Consider the following 12,728-nt stretch of genomic DNA (forward strand, 5'->3'; position numbering starts at 1 on the left):
TTAAATTTAATTCAATAAACATTTATTAAATGTTTATGTTCATCTATACTCATCTGTACTATATTCAAGGTACTGGAATCACACACACACAGACACACAGACACACACACAGACACACACAATTAGTTCCTGCCTCCTAGAAGCTTCCATTCTACTGAGGCACAGATATCAAATTCACTAATTTTGTGGATAGAAGAAGCTGGATCAGATAATTAATTGGACAACAGAATTAGGACCCAAAGAGGTCTCAACAGACTGGAATGCTAGGGCAAAATCTAACAAGATGAAATTGAAAAACAGGAGTTAGGAGATGTCATATTCAGGGCACACATAAAGATACATGCACAAACACAAAGATGCTCTTAACTATTCCCCTACACACACACATACACACACACACACACACACACACACACACACACACACACAATCTTGTTCATAGGATTATAGAAACCTAACTCTGGAGATGGAAGGGACCTCAGAGGGCAATCTAGTAAAATTCCTTCATTTTATGGTTAAGGAAGCTAAACTCCAGAACTGATGTGATTTGGCCAAGGTCACAATGATCTTGCTCAGAGGCAGAATTTTAACCCAAGTCCTCTGCCTCCAGAGGCAATGCTGTGCTTTCCACTGTACCATACTGGTCAAAGGCCAGCATCCAAGCTGAGGGCCAGGAGTTCTCAGATCCATTGCCAGCTCCTTCTTCTCTTTACTACATGACCTCCTGTAATGCTGGAATGTGAACTTCTCTCTTCTCCTTCCCTTCCTCTCTGATGCCCTTCCTTCTTTTCTTCCTTCCCTCCTTCAAGATAGTGCCTTCTAGTACCTTCAGTTCCTGTCTGTACCTTGAGAACCTCTAATAAAAGTTTTCTTCTAAGTATCGCAGAAGGAAATCTCTTGCAGAGGTGCTCTGCTTTCCTGCCACCACTTCTTTTGCTCATCCAATTCTTCTGACGGGGACATTCTTGGGCTCAAGCAATGGAATGATAAGGCATCATGATGGAGTGCAAAGAACATTATCCAGGAATTAAGACCTAGTTCCCGGGTCTGCCACCAACTTGCTGTGTGACATTGGCTAAGTCAATTCACTTCTCTGGGCCTCTGTTTCTTTATCTGTAAAATGAAAGGGTTGGATTAGATGACCTCTGGACCTCTCCCAGCTCTGATGTCCTGTGTTCCAAGGGTCCTCCCAGCTCTGATATTCTGTATTCTAAAGTCCCTCTCAGCTCTGACATTCTGTGTTCTAAGGTCCCTTCCAGCTCTCACATTCTGTGTTCTAAGTTCCCTCCCAGCTCTGATATTCTGTGTTCTAAGGGCCTTCCTGGCTCTGACATTCTGTGTTGTAGGGGCCCTCTCAGCTCTGACATTCTGTGCTCTAAGGCCCTTCTCCGCTCTGATGTTCTTTGTTCTAAAATTCTTGCAGGCTCTAACATTCTATAGCCATTTTTTTGGTATCATAGTCAGTGAGACATTCAGGGTCTCATGACCACCCTTCAGGAAATGCTATTCAAAGTTGACATTATGATCTTCACAGGCAAAACTAGCCTCTGGGTACCTCCTGCTCAGACCTGTGGGTTTCCATTATTTCTGAACCTCTCCCAGAGCCTGGGGAGCCAAGAGAGGGATGCCAAGCCAGTAGTGTTTACTGGCATTTGGAAAAAGTGAAGCTATCTCACACCCCCGCCCTTCCCTTCCCTATGAGGGAAAGGCCCGGCTGCTGGGAAGGGGGGAAGAGGGCCTTGATTTTCTTTGGAAGGAGAGGAATGAGACAGACTGCCACCCCCACCCCCACTCCCTCATTTGACCCTCTGCCCTCTGGCTCTGCTCTCCCACTCATTCTGACTCCAGGGATGCAGCTAATATGTTGAGTAAGCAGGTTATTTGGAGGCAGCTCCAGAGGTTTTTGCTGTCTGTCTATTCATGTGTTCAGATGTGGTTGATGCTTCAAGAGCAGGACAGACTTCCATATGGACTTCAGACCCTCAGAGTCCACTCCATCCCAAGGCTCTCCCTCATGGTCCTGAGACTCAGAAACAGCAGGACTCCTACTCTGAGCTGACTCAGGGCCCCCTGAGCTCTGCCTAGGCGGAGCTGTCCCACCTGGCCTTTCAGTGAGATCATTGGAACAGAATGGAAATGGAAATCCTAGGATTTAGCGTTGGAAGGGACATTAGAGGTCATCAAGTCTAGCCTCCACATTTTACAGATAGAGAAACTGAGGCTCAAAGAAAGGAAGTGACTGCCCCTGAAGCTGGGAAGACCTGGGTTCAAGTTTCACCCCAGCATTGTGACACTGGCCAAGTCATTTAACCACTTGGTATTCTAGGGAAGTCACTAAGACTATAAGTTGCAGAGATCTGAATAGGGAGTTTCCCCAACATCCTCATTTCTTTATTCTACCCAGAAATTAGATCTAGTCATAGCCAGGACACAGCCAAATGCTGAGAATCAGACTTGGCTACTTCCTCAAGGTGCATTTTTGATAGATGTGCTCTAGCCCACCCCTACCCCCTCCTCTCCAGCTCCTTTCTTTTCTAACTTCCTGAAAACTGGTCCTGCTACTTTCACAGCTCTGATCAAAAGCCAAACTTGTCTTCCCTCTAAGGCTGAACAGAAGGAAAGGAAAAATAGACCACACACAGAATTTAGAGCCAAAAAGGAATTTAGGGATGGTGTCATCCACTCTTCTCCTTTGCAGGTAGGGAAACTGAGGCCCAGAGAGATGTGATAGAGAAAGGCAGCCCAGGGTCATGAAAAGTACACACTGGATCTGATGTCAGAGGAGCTGGGTACACATCACTAATCATCCAGTCAAAAAAATACTTTTTAAGTGCCTACTGTGTGCTAAGTATAAAGAATAAAAAAAGGCAAAAAGACGGTCCCTGGAAATGAGAAGATGAAAGAAGCCTGGAAAGGTGGGAAGGAGATGCGTTATGAAGGGCTTTGAATATCAAACAGATAGATCCTGGAGGTAATAGGGACCCACTGGAGTTTATTGAATGGCATGGTTGGACCTGTGCTTCCTTAGCTGTATGATCTTAGGTAGCTCATATAAATTCCTAGATCTTTACCCCACAGGAAAGAAGGGGGAAGGGGATAAAAAAGAGGGGACAATAGAAGGGAGGGCAGATAGGAGGAGGAGGTAATCAAAAGCAAACACTTTTGAAAAGGGACAGGGTCAAGGGAGAAAATTGAATAAGGGGGGACAGGATAGGAGGAAGCAAAATATAGTTAGTCTTTCACAACATGAGTATTGTGGCAGGGTTTTGCATAATGACACATGTGTGGCCTATGTTGAACTGCTTGCCTTCTTAGGGAGGGTGGGTGGGGAGGGAAGAGGGGAGAGAATTTGGAACTCAAAGTTTTAAAAGCAGATGTTCAAAAAAAAATTTGTTTTTGCATGCAACAGGCAATGGGGCATAGAAATCTATCTTGCCCTACAAGAAAGTAAGGGAAAAGGGGATGGGAGGGGAGTGGGGTGACAGAAGGGAGGTCTGACTGGGGAACAGGGCAATCAGAATATATGCCATCTTGGAGTGGAGGGGAGGGTAGAAATGGGGAGAAAATATGTAACTCAAAATCTTGTGGAAATCAATGCTGAAAACTAAAAATATTAAATAAATAATAAAATATTTTTAAAAATTCCTAGATCTTCAGGTTCCTATCTGTAAGATGATGGGGTAACCTCCTAGAGGACCACTAAAGTCCTTTCTAGCTCGAAATCTATGACTGGGAGCTGCGTTTATAAACATGACTGCTATTGAGTGAAGGAATCAAGATTGAAACTCAGGTTGTTGGAATCTGGTGCTTTTTCTCTTCTGTCTCTGGTAGGGATCCCACTGAAGCATCACTATTTAACTTCTATTTCCAGACTACCTTCCCAGGTTTACTTAATAATATCCTCATCTGTCCAATTTCCTACCAAACTGGCCTGCTTCTTGGCCCTACTATACATGACATTCTATTTCCCGCCTCTGTAGTTTTGCCCAGGCTGTCTCCCTATACCTGGAATTCTCTTCCAATAATTAGAGCTATCTCCAAATGGACACCTCCTCATCTCCACCTCTTGGAATCCCTTGCTTCCTACAAGGCTCAGCTGAGGGACTACATGGGGCCTTTCAAGTTCCCCGCTAACTTGCCACCCCTGCTAGTGCTCCCCTTCCCTCACATGTCAATTACTTCAAATTAACTTTTCACATAGTAATAATGATGATGAGGATAGCTAGCATTTTTATAATACTTTAAGGTTTGCAAAGTGCCCTATAAATATTTCAAGTTTTTAAATCAAATATTATATTTATCACACATTATTCGAGCCTCGGAGCCCTGGGAGATAGGTGCTGTTATCTCCATTTTACAAATGAGCAAACTGAGACAGAAAGAGGTTAAATGAGCTGCTGAATGTCTGAGGCCAGTTTTGAATTCGGATCTTCCTGACCAAAGGTCCTGCATTCTATCCCCTGAACCACCCCGATGCCTCTAATATACATTATATGATAATATATGTTTAAGTTTATGTATTATGTTTATTATGTAATATATATTGTATGTGCTTATCTGTGTACGTGGTATATTCCCCCAGTAAAATAAAAATTCCTTCTGGGTAGAGACCACTGATTTTTTCTTTGTATCCTCACTGCCTAGTCCAGTACCTTGAACCTTAATAAACTCCTTAATAAGTCCCTTAATGAATGCTTGTTCAATCAAGATGAAATGCTTGGGTGGTCCAGGGATTTATATAGTCAAAGCACCCAGATTCATATACTGGTTTTGGATACCAGCTTGCTCTGATACCAGCTATATCTGATAAATATGTCACATCCCTTCTTTGGACTTCAGTTTCCTCTTCTACAAAATTAAGGCATTTAGATGATCTCTAAACTCCCTCTGGCTTCAAATTCCAAACTCCCTTGACCTGAATTCCTGTCGTCATGGTGACAGAGAGCAACACCCATCATTTGACTGTGAGCATCTTGAGGTCAGGGACTGTCTTTTCTCTTTGTTTGTATCAAGGCACTTAGCACAATGCCTGGCACGTAGTAGGCAATTAATAAATGTTAATTAACTCCTGCAAGTCAGTAAGTCCAGAGTTGCAAGAAAGAGGATGTGGCATCAGTGACCCAGCCAGGGTGTCTGGATTAATATCTAGAATCATCTCTTTAAAGGGGGAAGGCAAGTTTTGGTCTCCTAGACTCCCTTCTGGCTAAAACTTTTATGTGAGGGAGATGTAGGCCTGGGTGTGAAACTGGGCTCCTTCTTTCAGGCTTTTCTCCTACCACCAGTAGGGCGGGTCACCTGGCTTTTGAGCATTTTCTTCCTCAGGTGGAAAGCCCTGGGGTGTGATGGTGCAACCTATGAGGGCAGAGTCCTGGGTTGGCAGTCAGTCCTGAATAGTCCTGGCTCTCCTACTGAGACACTCATCGTAGGGTCTGAGCCAAGTCACTCAGCCTCTTGGGGTCTTGTTCCTCTGTAGATGGAATTGGACTATTAGGGATTCTTAACCTTGTCTGTGTCATGGACCCATTTAGCAGTTTGGATGAAGTCTCTGGATCTCTTCTCAGAGTGATGTTCTTAAATGCATAAATAAAATATATGGCATGATAAAGGAAACCAATTATATTAAAATAAAGAGGTAATATTTTCCCCATCCAAATTCATGGATTCTCTGAAATCTACCAGTGTCCCTTGAGGATGTATGCCAGGTTAAAAACCCCTGGACTGCCTTCTGGCTCTCTGACATTCTATATAGTCTAATCCCCCTTTCAACTAATTTTCTGTTGCATGTTCCGGAATTGAGGTGGGGGGAGAGGGGGCGGGACCCTTGGAAACTCTGCCTGTGGGTAGAATGTGTTTGTTCCAACCTCCTCGCCCGCTATCCCCTCTTCATCTCTCCCAATCCCAAGCAATGCGGAATCCCAAGGTAAAGAATAATGCCGTTTCTAGTCACCATTATACTGGAAAGGAAGCATTCTTTAGGTGGATTCCCCTAACCTAGAGAGGGTTGCCGGGAAATGACTCTACCGGAGAAACGTTCCCCACCCCCTCCCGCTCTGGCTTCTTGCTGCAGTCCCAGGCGTCGGTCCCTGGAATCCCGATTCGCGAAGCCAGGGCCAGCACTGGCTCTTCAGTTGTGGGCGTTGGGGTTTCTGCGACTGCGCACTAGGCGGGGAGTGGGGAGGGGGCTGTAGAGGAAGGATTGTGGGGATGCCCTTGGTTTTCCTGGAAAGACGCGGATGGCGGTTGAGTTTCTATGATGCACGCTCCCAGACGGAGAGGACCGCCTCCCTCTATCCTCAGAGGGAATGTTAACCACACTATGCAGGGATGCGGGACTGCCCCTGGGTAACAGATGGGCTGACTGCCGCAGCCAAACAGCTCCTGCTTCACGGATTTGAGGAGCCCTTCCCAACTCTGAGAAAGCTCATTTACACAGCAATGCCTGATGCTGTTCTCACTCTGCAGTTCTCATCCCCCGCCCCGCCTCCCCTTCAGCATTCACCTCTCCCAGTAGGCTACCCCACGCTTAAAGCCTCAGTTTCCTCATATATCAAGTGAGAAAGGAGATGAGACCAGATGAATTTCTGAGGTCCTCCTCACTCTAACATTCTACGTCCTCCCCGGCTCTGACGACATGTTTTCGGGTCTCCTCCAGTCCTGACATTTTTTGTTCCATGTCACCTGAATGCACTTCGGCGCTGTCAGCTTTGATCTAAAGCAAAGCAGACTCTCGTTTTAAGAGTGCCTAGCCAGGAAGCATTCCATTTGTTTAGTTTTACAAGCAAGATGAGATTATGACAGTTATGTCTGTCAGCATGCAGGGGTGTCACTCAGTTCCCTGAGTGGAAGGCAGGCATGAATTTTTCCAGCATGTCCTGGAATTAGTGTGTTGGGTTCCTGCCAAGGATCTCTACCATCCTCACTCAGCAAGGTTGGTTTTCCCAAGTGTGTGGCTGTCAGCTCTGCAGTTGTCTTTTACTGTGCAGCAAGCTTTTGCTTCTATATATTGGACGGGGAAGGGGAAGGAGGGAGGGGGAAAGAAACAGAGAGAGAGAGAGAGAGAGAGAGAGATTGATTCAGGGCCACAGCAGAAAGTGGAGATGATCAGGTAAAGTTTTCATAGAACCACACATAACAAGTACACTGCAGAGGGAAAAAGGACTTCATTTCCCGTGAGGCTCTTAGCCACAAGAATAGGCTTGATTAAATTTCCAGGACTTAAATTCCCATGGGATCGTGTGCCTGTGGCAAAGGGTGATTGAATACAAAGGCAGATAGAGACTTGGGAGATGGGAAGCTCAATGCTGACCACGATCATGGCCACACCCAGGGCAGGAGAGGGGCGGCGATAGGAAGTCTTCCGGCCGGCCTCCCTGAGAAGGTAGAAGAGAAGTGAGAGAGTGAGGGACTTCCTGATGTGACTCAGCTGGTAGAAACTGGCAGATGATCTGAGGGCATAAAAGGATCTTCCAATCCTCTGTCTAGCCACACTAGGACATTTGTCATACCCTTCCCATACCAGAATTTGACTCATTGTTTTCTCTATGAATCACCATGAGGGATAAAACTCTAATCCCTGAAGTGCATGTGCCGAGATTGTTCTACCTATTCCTTTAGTAGGGCAGGCCCTGGGCTCACTCTTCCAACTCCCCACTAACACCTACAGCTCAGGAGTGCAGAGGACAGATGGGTACTGCTTCCCTCAGAATTCTAGGAGTCACCCTGAGGGGTCTAGGGTTTTCACTTATCCTCTTGATCATGAGCTCCCATACGGTATGTTCCTCCTAATATCATTTAACCAGTTAATATATCCTGAATATCAACTTGACTAATTAATACCAATTAGCTTTTACAAAGGGATAGTTACTGAGAAAGTATAGAAAGGACTGAAGTGCAAAAGCCCCGAACTGGGGAGGGGAAGGTTTACTACCCCCTATACATGGACTCTGTCTCTGTGGAGAATAGACTTAGATCTAAAGTGGTTATTGAAAAACATTCCTTTCTCCCTGTTTCCCCGTCCTGGGAGTCTTTTTCTCCCATTGAGATGTACACACCACATTCACTTTTGGGTGTGGCATAACCAATGGATGAGTTGATCCCTTGCTACACAGACTGTATCTTGGCTGCCAGGTCAATTCAATGCTGTGCTGAGTCAAGCTGGTTGCTCCTGAGGGCTGGCTCCTCACCAAAATTGGCTACTGCTATTACTAACTCCAGTTGCTGAGAGGACTGACCTTACAAAGCTCATAAAGTCTTAATCTGTTGCATTTCATCTCCAATATCCATTCACCTTAGATCAGAAAAAACTAAACAGAGACCAAAAAACAAAACAAAACAAAAAAAAAAAAAACAGAACAAAACCAGATATGCCATGCATTCACGGACACATGGTAGCCATGTGGGAGAGAGGAGTTGATGTCCTACCCCAAGCTGAAAACACAGGAATGGGAGAAAGAGTTTGTCTACTTGAACCTTTTGTATGCATTCTCTCAGCCCTGGAGTCAATTAAAAGACTTTATATCACCAAACAGTATGCTGGCAAGAAACATTCAGAGAATATCTTCACCTGCTCTCTGCAGTGCCGGGGTGGGGGTGGGAGGCGGGGAGGCTGGGAGAAGCCCATACATTACACAAGTCCAGAAACAGGACCACCACATCTCCACATGGGTTAGTGCCAGGCAGGGCATATCATGCATGCTCCCAGGACTAGATCCCTGTTACCCAGTCCCATCCCCCAACATTATCTTTTAACTTTTTGAGTACTGATTAAATGGTTTACTTTTGCAATGCATGTTGTTTCTTGTCTGTACTAATATAAGATACAAACTGCGTTTAAATGACCTTAGAAGTTCCCTAGCCAGAGCTGAGTGGCACTAAGGTTACACATAGGACACTAGAATGGAAAGGCAACTTAAATATCTTCATTGCTTCAACACATCAATGGATCATCAATCCCCTCAATGGGCCTATCCTCTCCTTTGGTACTGACTGCAACTCAACCATGCTTTCTTATCCTGTATGACACATGTCCACGTTTTTTGCGTAGATCCTCTGGAGTGGCTGCACCCACATGCCAGAGGTTATTGTTATGTTTCTTGGGTGCCAGAGGAATATTCAGTGTGTCCATATATCATCTCTTGTCCTGACCACATAGATAAACCATCTTCATTTCTGAACATACAGTTCATTTCCTAGATGATATCCTGTGTACAGATCATCAGTGAAATATACTATTTGTATACACAATGTGTCTCTCCATCATCCTTTTGGTCACCTGCAACTTTGAGGATTTTGTGCTCAAAGTAGAAGGTTGTGCTGTTGTTCCAGGATGATTACAATCAGATTACACACTGAAATATCCTGCTACGTTTATTGTTTGTGGATTTTTTTTTTTAAAATTGATTCTACAGAGCAAAATATCCTTAAAGGGCTTTCTCCATCATGCATCTATCTATCTATCTATCATCTATCCATCTATCTGTATTTTACCATATATAGGATTCCTTGGTAAATGCAACTACAGAGATGACTGTTAAGTGATGCTTTGTCTATTAAGGCCAAACAAGTCATAAAATGAAAAGATTTAGGCTCATCAAAAGCATCACTAGCTTGCACAAGGTCCAAACAGGAAACTTCCCTCCAAATGGTAAGGTCCTCCAGATGTCCTTGTTGGCAGATCATACTGTGCTGATCACATCAATAAACAGTGAATAGTCAATAATATTTATCAAGTACCTACTAGGTGTCAGGCACTGTGCTAAAGGCTGGGGGTACAGATATGAAAAAGATAGTCCTTGACCTTAAGGAGTTTACAAACTAACGGGAAAAGACAATACACAAAAGGAAGACTGAGATGGGGTAGAGGTAGAGGAAAGGTCCCCAGCACAGGAGCAAGGGAGAGAAGGAAAGAAGTTCAAAATGAGTGCAGAGGGGTAGGAAATAGCATATATCAGTCTTGTTCTCTTCCTTAAATGGACAAGTTTATGTTTCTACCCTCCAAGCAGAGGTGCAGAGGATACAACTAACAAGGCTGATCAGATCTTGCAATGTGATGAAAATTCCCCCTGAAGATGAGTTTAGTGGAGGTATGGTGAAGCCAAAGAAATGTAAAATGAGTGCTGTCCCAGAAGTCTAAGACACCAAGTTCCAGAACATGAAAGGGCCTCCAAGATGAGACTCACAATTATTCAACAACTTAAATATCAACTAGTCCAAAACCCTTTCTTTTCCAGATGGGGAAACTGAGGCTCCAGGAAAAGAAGTATAATGTCAAAGGTCACACAGTAAATTACTGGCACAACTGGGAATGGATCCAGGTCGCCCAAGTCTCTGCCCAGTGATCTTTACACCACACAACACTGTCTCTCGAGTTTTCTATACAGGCCAACCAGAGACACAAAGGAAGACAAAGGAAGCAGAAAGACTCTTAGCTCAGTTTTGGGAATACAACAATTTGGGGATTGGGTCCAGAAGGCTAAATACTCTACTGTCCACTGCAGGCCAGACACTCAAGTACCCAGACTTGTCTCCAGCCCCTTGGATTTATGTCAAGGCTGGTGACAACCTTTCCCCTCACATCTAGAGTATTTTGTTTGCATCTCTCTAACACACTTAACAGGTGTTATTGAGTATTATGGTTATCTGTGTTTGTGTCTTACCCTTCATGGGACTGAGAGGTCCATGAGGGCAAGGGCAGTGTCTTAATTAAACTCTGCATCTTTCTCAGCGTGGAAAATAATGTATTCCTCATTATCTTTCACCTCCCATATCCAAAGCCTGTCAATTTCACCTTTGTAATATGGCCCCCTTCTCTTCTCTGATGCTGCCACCACTCTAGTGCAGGTCCTTAGTGCTCCATGCCTGGATTATTGCAATAACCTGCTGGTGGGTCAGCCTGCTCAAGTCTTTCCCATCCACTCCAATCCATCTTCCATTGAGCCACTAAAGTGATTTTTCTAAAGCACAGGTCTGATCATGTTACCTCCCTACTCAATAAACTTCAGTGGCTCCCTGTGGCTTCCAGGATCAAATATAAAACCCTCTGGCGTTCAAAATCTTTCATAACCTAGCCCCCTTACCAGTCTCCTTACTCCTCTACATATATTCTTTGACCTCCCAGCCTTCTGGGAAACACCGGGGACACTGGCCTTCTCAATGTTTCATAAACAAGAAACTCAATCTGTTGGCTCTGGGCATTTTCTCTGGCACTCTCTCATGCCTGGGATGCTCATCATCTTCAACTCTGCCTACTGTTTCTTTAAGTCCCATCTAAAATTTCATCAGGAAACCTGCCTCAACCTCTCCTAATGCTGGTGCCTTCCTCTTGTTAAATCTTTCCTACTTACCCAGTAAATAGCTTGTTTGGGTTTGTTTGCTTGTCATCTCCTCCATTAGATTGTGAGCTCCTTGAGGGCAGGGACTATCTTTTGTCTCTTTTTTATATCCCCAGTGTTTATCCCCTGGCACGTAGTCAGAGCTTAATAAATGTTTATTGACTGACTGCTTGCTTCATAAATATTTACCGAATTTGAATTTCACAGAACCACAGACTCCTAGAGCAGGAAAGGACCTCACAGAACATCTACCAACCACTACCAAGCCCTCAAGAACTCCTTCTACAAAATCCCCAGCAAATGGTCACCTAGCTTTTGCTCAAAGACCTGCTGTCGTCCGTCCTTCGTTTTCAAAGAGGTCCAATGACATCATGGGGAGATGTCTTGACTTGCACAAGAACTGAATTTAAGTGAGTCAGAGTTGTACAAAGTCATCGGTTTCACCCTCTCTTCTAGAACCATCAAAGTCCAGTGGCAAGACAAAAGTCAAGACAGCTAATAATGGACTGGGATGCAGTGGATGACCTTGGCATCTTCAGTGCCTGACCAAGCCCTAAGCGCTCCACAATGCCTTGCTTCAACCACCTTCATGGCCACTGGAACAAATTGTTCTCATGTGACCATTCATGCTTAAGGCAGACATCGCCCTAACTCGACGGGTTTGAGGCCTGTTAGTTCCCTTCAACCTGGTTTAGCCTTTCTGCTGATATGGTTTTACCACAGCGTGGTCACTGCACATGCTATAGCTTCTTGGAGCCTCGGGTGAGAGCTGAGGGATGTTTCCTTGTACTGAGCCTAAATCAATCTCTCTGCATCTTGGGATCATGGGAGCCCAGATATAGAGTTAGAAGAGATCTTAGAGATCATAGAGTACAATCCTTTCACTTTACAGATAAGGGAACTGAGGCCCAGAGAGATGAAGAGACTTTCCCAATGTCATCCCACTAGTAAGTGGTAAGAGTCAGGATTAGAAACAGGATCGTCTTTCCACTGTACCATGTTTATTGCTCTTAATTCTGCCTGCCAAAGGCCAAGCAGAACAAGGGTGATCTTTTTTTTTTTTTTTCCATAGGAGAGCCCTTCAAGTACACTCTCCAGGCCTTCTCTTCTCTTAAACATCTCCACGTCAAATCAAGTGAACCAGCACTGATTAAGTGCCTGTTGTGTTCTAGGCACTATCCAAAGCACCATTTCCTTCCACCCATCCTAGTATGCTCCAGTCTCTATCACCTCACCATCTGGTCATTCTTAAATTTTAAAGTATTATCATGGCATAGGGACAGAGAACCAGCCTTAGAGTCAGGAATTCAGGTCTTGGCTTTGACTTACCATGTGGCCATGGGCCACCAAGTGCCCCAGGTAACTCTGTAAGACAATAAACAACAGAGAAGTGGCAGT

Source organism: Trichosurus vulpecula, chromosome 2 (assembly GCF_011100635.1).
Source record: "Trichosurus vulpecula isolate mTriVul1 chromosome 2, mTriVul1.pri, whole genome shotgun sequence".
In the NCBI taxonomy this organism is placed as follows: Eukaryota; Metazoa; Chordata; class Mammalia; order Diprotodontia; family Phalangeridae; genus Trichosurus; species Trichosurus vulpecula.